Source organism: Galeopterus variegatus, unplaced genomic scaffold (assembly GCF_000696425.1).
Source record: "Galeopterus variegatus unplaced genomic scaffold, G_variegatus-3.0.2 Scaffold661, whole genome shotgun sequence".
Taxonomy (NCBI): domain Eukaryota; kingdom Metazoa; phylum Chordata; class Mammalia; order Dermoptera; family Cynocephalidae; genus Galeopterus; species Galeopterus variegatus.
The window spans coordinates 181,942-192,385 of NW_007726772.1; positions in this window are offsets into that span (position 1 = coordinate 181,942).

Sequence of the window (10,444 nt, forward strand, 5' to 3'; positions counted from 1 at the left end):
AAAAAAAAAAAAAAAAAAAAAAAAAAAAAAAAAAAAAAAAAAAAAAAAAAAACAGCTCACGTCTGGTGTCACTCTCTGCCATTCTGACGATGTCATCGTTCCGTCCTTGTGAACCCTGCTTGTTGCCTGGAACTAGATGGTGGAACAGATGGTGGCACTGAAGAGTGTTCTGGGGGCCCCCGGCAGGCAGGCGCCACAGGCTTCCTTGCCATGGGGAAGGGAGGCGCAGTGAGAGAGTGGACTTCATCCCCGTGAGCGGAATTCAGGGGAAGGCAAGTCATGTTAATAATTGGAGTGCGGTGTCATAGCAGTCAGTTCTACTGTAAGATGAATACGGATGTCGCATGCGATGGGTAGATGGGCAGCAGCAAGAACTATTGCTAAGAATGTCTGTGCCACACCCAGTCCAAGCATTTACATTGAATCCCCTTAACTCCAGGGAATAGGCACTATCAGTATCCCATTTTACAGATGAGGAAATTAAGGCTCGGAGAGAGTAACTTGGCCAAGGCCACCCAGCTCGTCACCAGTGGGGGTGGGATGCATCTTTGTGGGGCAGTGTGGAAGTGGGGAGAAGACTGGAGTCAGCAGGGCCCTAGGTCTCTGGCCCTAGTGTCTCCAACTGGAGAAGAGACAAGCACTCCAGCGTTTGGGACAGGGTCAGGAGCACACAGGTGAGCCCTGCTGGCCCCCAGGCCCTTGGGAGCAAGTCTAAACACCTTCCTGGGACTTACAAGCCTCTTCCTGACCTGGTCCCTGCCTGCGCTTCCAGTCTTCACCTCTCCATTCCCTTCCTGAGCTCGATGCTTCTGTCATGTGGAATTCACCTCCATTCCTTGCACGGGCTGTTCTTTCTCTTGTCTCCAGACCTAAAGTGTACTGCCCTCCCCCACACGAAAGCTTGTCGCAGTCTTCATCCTGGGGAGCCTCTGCTCCCTGCCCAGTGGGTCCCCCTGCAGGAGCTCCTAGGCCGCCCTGTGCTGCTGGGACTGCCCACACTCTCGCCGGGACTCACCCTGGGCCAGAGCTCCAAGGGGCCAGTCCATTGGTGGAGACATCAGGGCTGAGTACAGGTGGACAAAGCCGTGTCAGTCAACATGGGTCAGCTAAATGGACGAGGGGGACTGTGACCTGGACCGTCAGGCCCCCTGTAAACCCAGGACAGTCATCTTGGCAGCATTTTTCACTGACTACATACTTTTGAGTAACCAGTGTGCCCAGGACTGAGCTGGGCGCGTTGGGGGTGGGGGAGGGAGGGAGCAGGCCGGACCAGCCCGAGGTGAGTGGGGTACCTGGGGCCTCACTCTCAGGGGGGCGCATGTGGGTGGTTTGTGAGGAATAGATGGGAGAACGTGTGAAGGGCCTTGGTCATGGGCCTTGGATGGGTGGGGGACCATGGGGCAGGGTGGGGAATCTCAGGGTGGGGGAGGGAGGGGACCTCCCAGTCTACATGCAACGCCAGTGAGTCCCTCTTTTTTTTTAATTTAAATTTTAATGTATGTTTTTTTCATTGGGCATGTTTGTGGGGTGCAGTTTGTTCTTTCAGTACACGCATGTATTATACATGATCTAATCAGAATAGTTAGCGTATCTGTCTCCTAAACATTTATCATTTCTTTGTGGTTATGACATTCAAGATCCTCGTTTCTGGCTATCTTGAGATATACAATACAGTATTATTAGTATTATTAGCTATTGTCACCCTCGGGCACCAGAACTGATGCTTCCTACCTAACCGTGACTTTGTAGCTTTGTACTGTCTGCCAACATTTCCCTGGCTCCCGCCCCCATCCCTTTCCCTGCCTCTGGTAACCACTGTTCTACTCTCTATTTCTCTTTTAAGTTTATTTTTCTTAATTGACCATGATACTTGTATATGTTGATGGAGTGCAATATGATATTTGGGTGCATTCATACTGTGTGCAGTGATCGTATCAGGGTGCTTAGTACAACCATCAGCTCAAACATTTGTCATTTCTTCGTGTGGGACATTCAACATCATCTTGACTCGCTATCCAAAGGTACGCCATACTTTGTTAGCTCTGGTCTCCCTACACCACTATGGAACTTGGATCCCATTCTATTTGTCTCTCTACTGCTCTGGATCCACCGACCACCCTCCCCCCATCCCCCTTCCTGCGGCGATTTCCTCCCATACCCGCTGCTATGGGAGCGGGTATGTTGGCACCTCCTTGAGCCTGAGGTGTCAGTGAATGATGTGTGAGGCTGGGGACACACGCCCATGCTCGGTCACAGCCAGCCCATCTCGCTGCCTCGTGTCACTACTTCCAGGTGCCTTGTGAGTCAATGCTGTTACATCCAGCGATCACTTTAGCACATGGGGAACCAAAGGGCCCAGAGCTGGTAAGAGGCATGGCCATCCCATTTCATATTTGCCTCTGTCTACTTTGCTGTCCCTGTCATTATTATCTAGTCCCCGAGCTCCATGAAACAATGAACGTAATGGTCACTGGAGATTCAAAATCTGCCAACTTGCGAGTGTCCACAAGACTCTCTCGAGTCCCAACAGCAGCTTGCTTCCTTCTCTCTTTCTCAGGTCTTCACCAGCGTTACCTGGTCCTGTAGGGTGACCTTCCATCAGCGGTGTCCCTGAAAACCTTCCCTGACTCACCATGGTGTGTCTGGGCATGTGTGGAAGGTTCTCCCTGAGCCCCTTGCTCTCCCAGCCGTGCAGAGAGGTCCCGGGTGGGTAGGCTCCTCTCTTGCTTGGAGGCCCTGGGGGGTGCCTGAGGGTGTGATGTCACTTAGTCAGGGCTCACAGAACGGGATCTGACTGCTGGGTTTGGAATCAAATCCCGTCCGCATTCTGAAAACACACACCAGAAGGGCCCAGCCTTCTCAGGTGCTGGGCCTGGTTCTGGGAGAGCCGAGCTGGGCCACCCACGCCCCATCCATCTGAGGCTCAGCTGGGCTGACTCACCACTGGCCGTGCAGGCCCCACCCAGGAGGCCGCAGCTCTCTGCTGCTTCCATAAGAATGTGGGTAGGAGCACATCGGAGAGGCTTTCCTGCCGTAAGGCAGTTTTTATTTAAAAATGGTTGCCTCATTGTAGGACCCCTGCCAAGAATCAGCAGAGATCAAATTAAATGAACACTAACAAATGCATTTTTAGTTAAAAAAAACTGTGGCTTTATGGACACGGCTTTCTGTTACTGGTCAGGTAAGCCTTTGTACTATACCAACTGATCCTCTTTCACCCCGCCTCCCCCGTGTCCCCCACCACTGTCATCACCAGCAACCACTACGAAGTGCTGTATGTTCATTACTTCACAGCCACCAGATGGGGCCGATATTGTTAGAATCCCCATTTTACAGATGAGGACATTGAGGCACAGAGCAGTTAAGTCACCAGCCTGAAGTCATGCAGCAAGGAGGAGGGGTTGCTGACACAGCGGAACCCAGGCCCCAGAGTCCTCTCTCCTAGTCCTGAGGCCATTGTCCCTTTGTCTGGTGCCCAGTGACGTTTGTAACCCAAGGCCCACTTTCCACTGCGGTATGGTTTTTTTATCGACCCATCTCTGAAGCAGTAAAGTTGGCCCCACACGGGCTCAGTCAGTGGGTGGTTTGTGAGAATGATTTTGTAAGACTGAAAAGTCCACATTGTATTTGATGGGCTTCACCTCTCGGGAAAGGTCATAAATGCTGTGGGCAGAGAGAGCCTGAGGGGACACGTCTCTCCCGTCACAGATTGTCCAGCCTCCATTACCTCGCCGGTGTCCTGTCTTTGTGCCTTTTCCATGCATTCTCATCTGAAGAGTCATGAGATCTGGAACGCAGCATCTGGATGGTACCCAGGGTGAGACACAGGCTGTATTGTTGAAGGCCTTGCACCGGTTCTGAGTGCAGAGAAGGTGCATCGTGAACCTCAGGGAAGAGAAGGCCAAGAGACCAGTTGTGCAGGACTCGAACTTCAGGAATTCTGACAATCACGACTTCTCAACATTTAAGCTACTTTCTGGCTTATTATTCTTGTCCTTTCTCTCATAAATTAATTGCACTGGCTTTGGTTTAAGGACTGAATTTGATGGAGGCAGAGTCAATGTGGAAGAGTATGAGCTGCTCTCGCATTAATGAAAGTAGCTCAAAGTGAATGCAGGTTTCAAGAGAACGTTCTCTTAAGATACAGGAACTAAGTTAGAGGCTTGTCGGGTCAGTTTCTACTCCTAGCCTTGGTCATGTACCCATTCCTGTGAACTTTGATCAAGCACTGGCTTTGTGCCCGGCACTGTGCTAAGTCTATATCGTCACCAACCCACTGAATTCTGACACCACCTCAGTCAACATTGCTACCCTCTTTTTAGGGGAGGAAATGGAAACTTGGAGAGGTGGCTTTCTTTGTTCAGCGACATATGGTGACTAGAGTCAGAGCAGGCTGTCTGCCTCGAGGACCACAGTGTCCACCATGCATCCTGTTGGGTTGCCTAAGCAGCGTCGTGTCCTGGCTGGCTTAGTGGTCTGGGGCTGCAGAGCCTGGTTCCTATCCTGGATTTGGGTGGGGGAAGGGGCAAACGTTTGTAAGACATAGTTTTCTCATCAGTAAAAATTTCTTAAGTGTGTTAGGTTGAAAATCCACAAAGAATAAAAATGCTTAAAAGCATCTGGACAGAAGAATTATGTTCACCCAAAAACCTGCACACGGATGTTTACAGCAGCTTTATTTGGAATTGCCAAAAATTGGAAGCAACGAAGATGTCCTTCGGGAGGTCATGAATAAACAGTACATCTATGCAATGAAATAGTATCCACAGTGAAAGGAAACGAGTTATCCAGCCACAAAAAGACCTGGAGGAAACTTAAATGCATACTGCTGAGTGAAAGAAGCTAATCTGAAAAGACTACACACCGTACGATTCCAACTATACGACTTTCTAGAAAAGGCAAAACTACAGAGACTGTGAAAAGATCAGTGGTTGTCAGGGGTAGGGGGGAGGGAGGGACGAACAGCGGAGCACAGAGGATTTGTGGGGCACTGCACCTGTGTCGTATGATACTGTAATGATAGGCATATACATTTGTCAAAATGCAGAATGCAAACCAAAAGTGAACCCCAATGTAAACTGTGGACTTTGGGTGATGATGATGAGTCAGTGTCGATTCATCCAATGTAACTAAAGTACCACTGTGGTGGGGGATGTTGATAGTGTGGAAGGCTGTGGGGGAGGGTCAGGGGGACTCCGGGCAGTCTGTGCACTTTCTGTTCTATTTAGCTGTGAACCTAAAATTGCTGTAAAAAAAGAAAGTCTATTAGTTAAAAAATTAAAAAAAAAAAAAACGAAACTGAACAATATGAGGCTCACAATCAAGTCCCAGAGCCAGAGGAAGTGCCTGCCTAACCCCAAGAAAAAGACCCCGTAATGGCCCCCCAGTAGCAGCCCGCACTGGCCTAGGCTGCGGGTCTAAGAGCTGTCCTGGGCAAAGGTGAGCAGAGAATGCTCTTCAGAGAAGCACTTCCCAAATAAAGAGACTCTCCAGCAGGTTCAAGGCTGCAGAGTTAAGCCTGAAATAAAAAATGAAAAATCCCATTGCAATTGCTGGAAGTGTGGCAGACGGCTCCTTCGTGGGCCCCACGTGGCTCCAAGCTGCCCACCTCCCAACCCGCCCTTCTAGTGTGTCTCCACCCATCCTTCTCCTGTGACAGAAATGTATTCCCATGAAAGAAAATCTGTTCTTGACTAATGAGGCCAGGGGGATGTGATGAGATGGACACACGTGCTGTGCCTTGGCTGGTGTGGCCCTGTGAGGAGCTCCAGGTAGGCACCTTTGCTATGTATTCCTATACCCTGGGTGCACAGACCCCCTCCTGTGGCAGGGTAGGGGCGGTGAGCTGTCCTTGTGACAAAGACCAGAGCTGCCTGTCCTCCATGCAGCCTCCGTCTCCTCCCTCCTGGACTCTTGCGTGGCGTCACTTGCCCCTTTGCACCGTCTGACTGACGCACTCTCCTCCCTTCCTTCATTCATCCCGCCAAGCCCTCTTACTGGTGCTGGGGCTGCTGAATCGGGTACAATCTGGTCCCTCCTCCCCCTGATTCATTTTACAACCCCACTACCTCCTCTTCGTCTATGGGTGGTGAGACGGTTAATTTTATGTGTCCCCTTGACTGGGCTAAGATGCCCAGATAGCTGGTAAAACATTGCTTCTGGGTGTGTGTGTGAGGGTGTTTCTGGAAGAGATTAGTGTTTGAATCAGTAGACTGAGTAAAGAAGATCCACACTCATCACCATGGGTGGGCATCGTCCAGTCTGTTGAGGGCCCGAATAGAACAAAAAGGTGGATGATGGGCAAATTCTCTCTGCCTGAGCTGCGACATCACTTTCTGCCCTTAGACGTCAGCACTCTTGGTTCCTGAGCCTTCAGGTTTGAACTGGAATGATACACCTGCTTTCCTAGGTCTCCAGCCTGCAGCAGATGATGGGACTTCTCAGCCTCCATAATCCCATGAGCCAATTCCTTATAATAAATCTCTCTGTATCTGAATGTATCCTGTTGGTTCTGTTTCTCTGGAGAACCCTGACTGATACAGTGAACCCTGACCAATATACTTAAAATATTTACTATTGGGGTTGGAGGGAAGAAAAGGTCCCATTAAAAATTGTGGCTGTGATGACGGTTTCTCTGGAGAACCCTGACTGATACAGTGAACCCTGACCAATATACTTAAAATATTTACTATTAGGGTTGGAGGGAAGAAAAGGTCCCATTAAAAATTGTGGCTGTGATGACGGTTGAGGTGCATCCACTAGGGGGTGAACTGACCTCGTGAAACTCCAGGGAGATGTCAGGTGACCTGGGTGTAAAGGGAAGGACACCTAGGGAAGCAGTTGAGAGAGGACGTACGAGCCTGCTAGCAGGAGTGTGCATCACCCTGCAGCCTGGACTGTGGACAGCACAGGGGGTCCTGAGCCCACCTAGTACCACTCTCTGTTCCCTTCCATGCTCCAGCCACACCTGCCCCTTCTGTCCTACCACCCCCATTGACTTGTTTGCTTGTTTATTGCTTGTTTCTTTTGCTAAAATATAAACCCCGTGACAGCAGGGATGGTGTGCACAGACGCACAGTGCGGAGCACGTAGTAGGGATGAGCCGTTGAGGAGTGTGTGAAGGGCGAGGGGTGAGTGGCTGTGGAGAAGCGTCTTCAGAGAGCGGGCATTTGCAGCTTCCTGCTTGTTCTGCGGGGGGCACCTGCAGCCCCAGCTTCATGCAATTTGAAATGAACTATTTTAGGACCTGGGGGCAGGGGAGCATCACTGAGGACTAGGAGCACCTCTTCGATCTTTATTTGAGGGCTTTTGTCCTCTCCCACTGTATTTATCTTCCCTAGTCATGGTTCTTTTTTTTTTTTTTTGGCTGAGAATTTCTTCGGTTTTTGAAAATTAGCAGGGCTTAATCTCCCCCTGTGGCATGGGGTGACGATCTGGTTTAAGCCGCTGTTTATTTGTTCATAGCGACACACCTGGGCTGAGGATCCTCTTCACGGAGATTGCTGACCCACCCAGACGCACTCTAGGGCACAGCCTGGGAACCTGCCTGCGAGCAGCCATTTCTTTTGCTAAAATATAAACCCCGTGACAGCAGGGATGGTGTGCACAGACGCACAGTGCGGAGCACGTAGTAGGGATGAGCCGTTGAGGAGTGTGTGAAGGGCGAGGGGTGAGTGGCTGTGGAGAAGCGTCTTCAGAGAGCGGGCATTTGCAGCTTCCTGCTTGTTCTGCGGGGGGCACCTGCAGCCCCAGCTTCATGCAATTTGAAATGAACTATTTTAGGACCTAGGGGGCAAGGGAGCATCACTGAGGACTAGGAGCACCTCTTCGATCTTTATTTGAGGGCTTTTGTCCTCTCCCACTGTATTTATCTTCCCTAGTCATGGTTTTTTTTTTTTTTTTTTGGCTGAGAATTTCTTCGGTTTTTGAAAATTAGCAGGGCTTAATCTCCCCCTGTGGCATGGGGTGACGATCTGGTTTAAGCCGCTGTTTATTTGTTCATAGCGACACACCTGGTCTGAGGATCCTCTCCACGGAGATTGCTGACCCACCCAGACGCACCCTAGGGCACAGCCTGGGAACCTGCCTGCGATCAGCCACCCCCCCTTGACTCTGAGGTGCTCAGGCATGAGAACCCCTGCCTGGGGAGGTCACATCTCTTTCCTCTCATGTGGGTCCTCTTCCTCCCGGGGAGAAAGGCTGAGAACTAGAGGTGGTAAGTCAGTCTTCCAGGGGAGCAAGAACATTTTCTCACAGCCACCTCTGCCATCCTCTGTTCCCAGTCCCACTCAGCCCCCACGACCCTCTCATCACCAGCTGCTTTCTTGGGCTCTGATGTGAGTCACTTACTTCTTACAGGGACACTGAGCAAGCAGTTCACCTTCTCTGGACACCTAAACCCTTCCTGTTATTAAAGGTTGAAACTACAGTGAACAAGCGGGACAGCTGGGAGGCTGGTGAGGAGAAAGGGTCAGCATGCTGGGTGGTTCAAGTCCAGCGGGAGGCAGAATCCACAGCTGCCTGGGGCACAGCGGGAAGAGTGTGGTTTACAAGCAGCCCAGGCCATGTTGGAAAAGTTACTTAATGCCTTGGGGGTCTCAGTTTGTTTCTGTCTTTCAATATAGCAAACACCAGTGACCCACCTAACCAGGTTTAACAATTCACACTTTGTTATTTTTGCTTTTTTCATACCTTTTCTTTTTCTTTTTCTTTTTCCATAATTGACCCATGAGAGTTGTATGTATTTATGGAGTATGATAAATAAAAAAGAAACGTCATTTTGGTCACCTCCGCCCAGTCCCATTCTTCCTGCCTCCTCACCCAGGGCAACTATTGTTATTAATTTTATGTGCCATTTTGCTGTATATGTATATATTTATATTTTACGTATCCATGGTCAATATGTATTGTTTTATGTGGGCTTTAAGAATGTCACCAGGGACACTGTAGTGTGCATTATTCTACAATTTTGGTTTTTCACTTAGCTTTGGTTTTTGAGATCTGCCCTGTTGAGACATGTATCTATGTATGTGTGCGTGTGTGTATGCACACACACATATTCATATTTTACTTCACTTTACCTCTGCACAGTATTCCAACTACTAATACGCCACAGTTTGTGTTTCTGTTTCCTGAACGATGGATCTCCATGGCGGGGTTCAGTGTGTGGGTCTGTAGGATGGAAATCCTTATGCCTTTCTCACGTGGTGTTGCGGAGCCTGTGTGAGGGGCAGAGGTGAAGGCCCTCCCGTGGTGACTGGTCTCAGAACCTTCTCGGGGCCTACACGGGGTGTGCTTTTCCAGCCCCTGGGATGAGGGCTGTTGTGAGACAGTGTCTTCCCCATTGGCTAGTTTCAGGCTGGCTCCCAGAGAAGGGACAGCACTGGGAGCTCCATTCTAAGATTGGAGGGAATTTGGGGGCTCATCTAGCCCAGTTTCCTCCACAAATTATCACCGTGGGCTGTCCACCATGAGTGACACCTCCAGGAACGAGCACCCACCATCTCCCAGTGTACAGCATGGGCTCTCTACCTCTGAGTGTGCACCTCCGAGAATGGGGACCCTCCATATTCCAGTGTACATCGTAGGCTGTCGTGAGTGACACCTCCAGGAACGAGCACCCACCATCTCCCAGTGTACACCATGGGCTCTCTATCTCTGAGTGTGCACCTCCGAGAATGGGGACCCTCCATATTCCAGTGTACATCGTAGGCTGTCTACCCCTCAGCGTGTACCTCTAGGATTGGCTCTGCTCTCTCTTGATAAACCACCCTGGTCTGTGCACTCTGAGTGATACCTCTAGGAACAAGGACCCACCATCTCCCAATGTTCTACCCTGGTGTGTGCACTTCTAGGAAGGGGGACTCCTTGTCCCCAAAGTCAACTCAATCATATACTGGATCAAAAATCCGTTTTCTCATAAGTTGTATTCTTTTAGCTTAGTTCTGCCTGCTGTGCCCACGTAGGACCCATCTCATCCCTGGCTGGCGTCACAGCATGTTGCAAATTTACACACCACAGTCATGCCCGTCCCTACTCCTGTCTGTCATTTGCTAGGCCAAAACACCTACCATTTATTAAAGAATTGCAGCCTTCCTAGAACATGGGCTCCTATCCCCTCACCATTCTGTTCATCCTATGAAAGTGTTCCTGGTTCCAACATTGGATGATAAATTCTGCTTTGGTTGAGCTCAGGCTGAAATGGTCGGGACTGCAGTATCATGCCAGAAATGCGTCTGAGGTACCCTCTGTGGAAGCTTTTTTCCCTGAGGACAAACAGCTCTGCTCTGAGCACCAATTAGTTTTTATTCCCAGCTCTCTTTCTCATGCTGACAGCTGTTCTTGGCACTGTCCCTTCACCCAATTCATATAGAGACTGGGGTAGGCACCCAGACAGCCCTTTCCTACAGCATGGCCCTGCCTCCTGGCACAGTTACTGGGACCA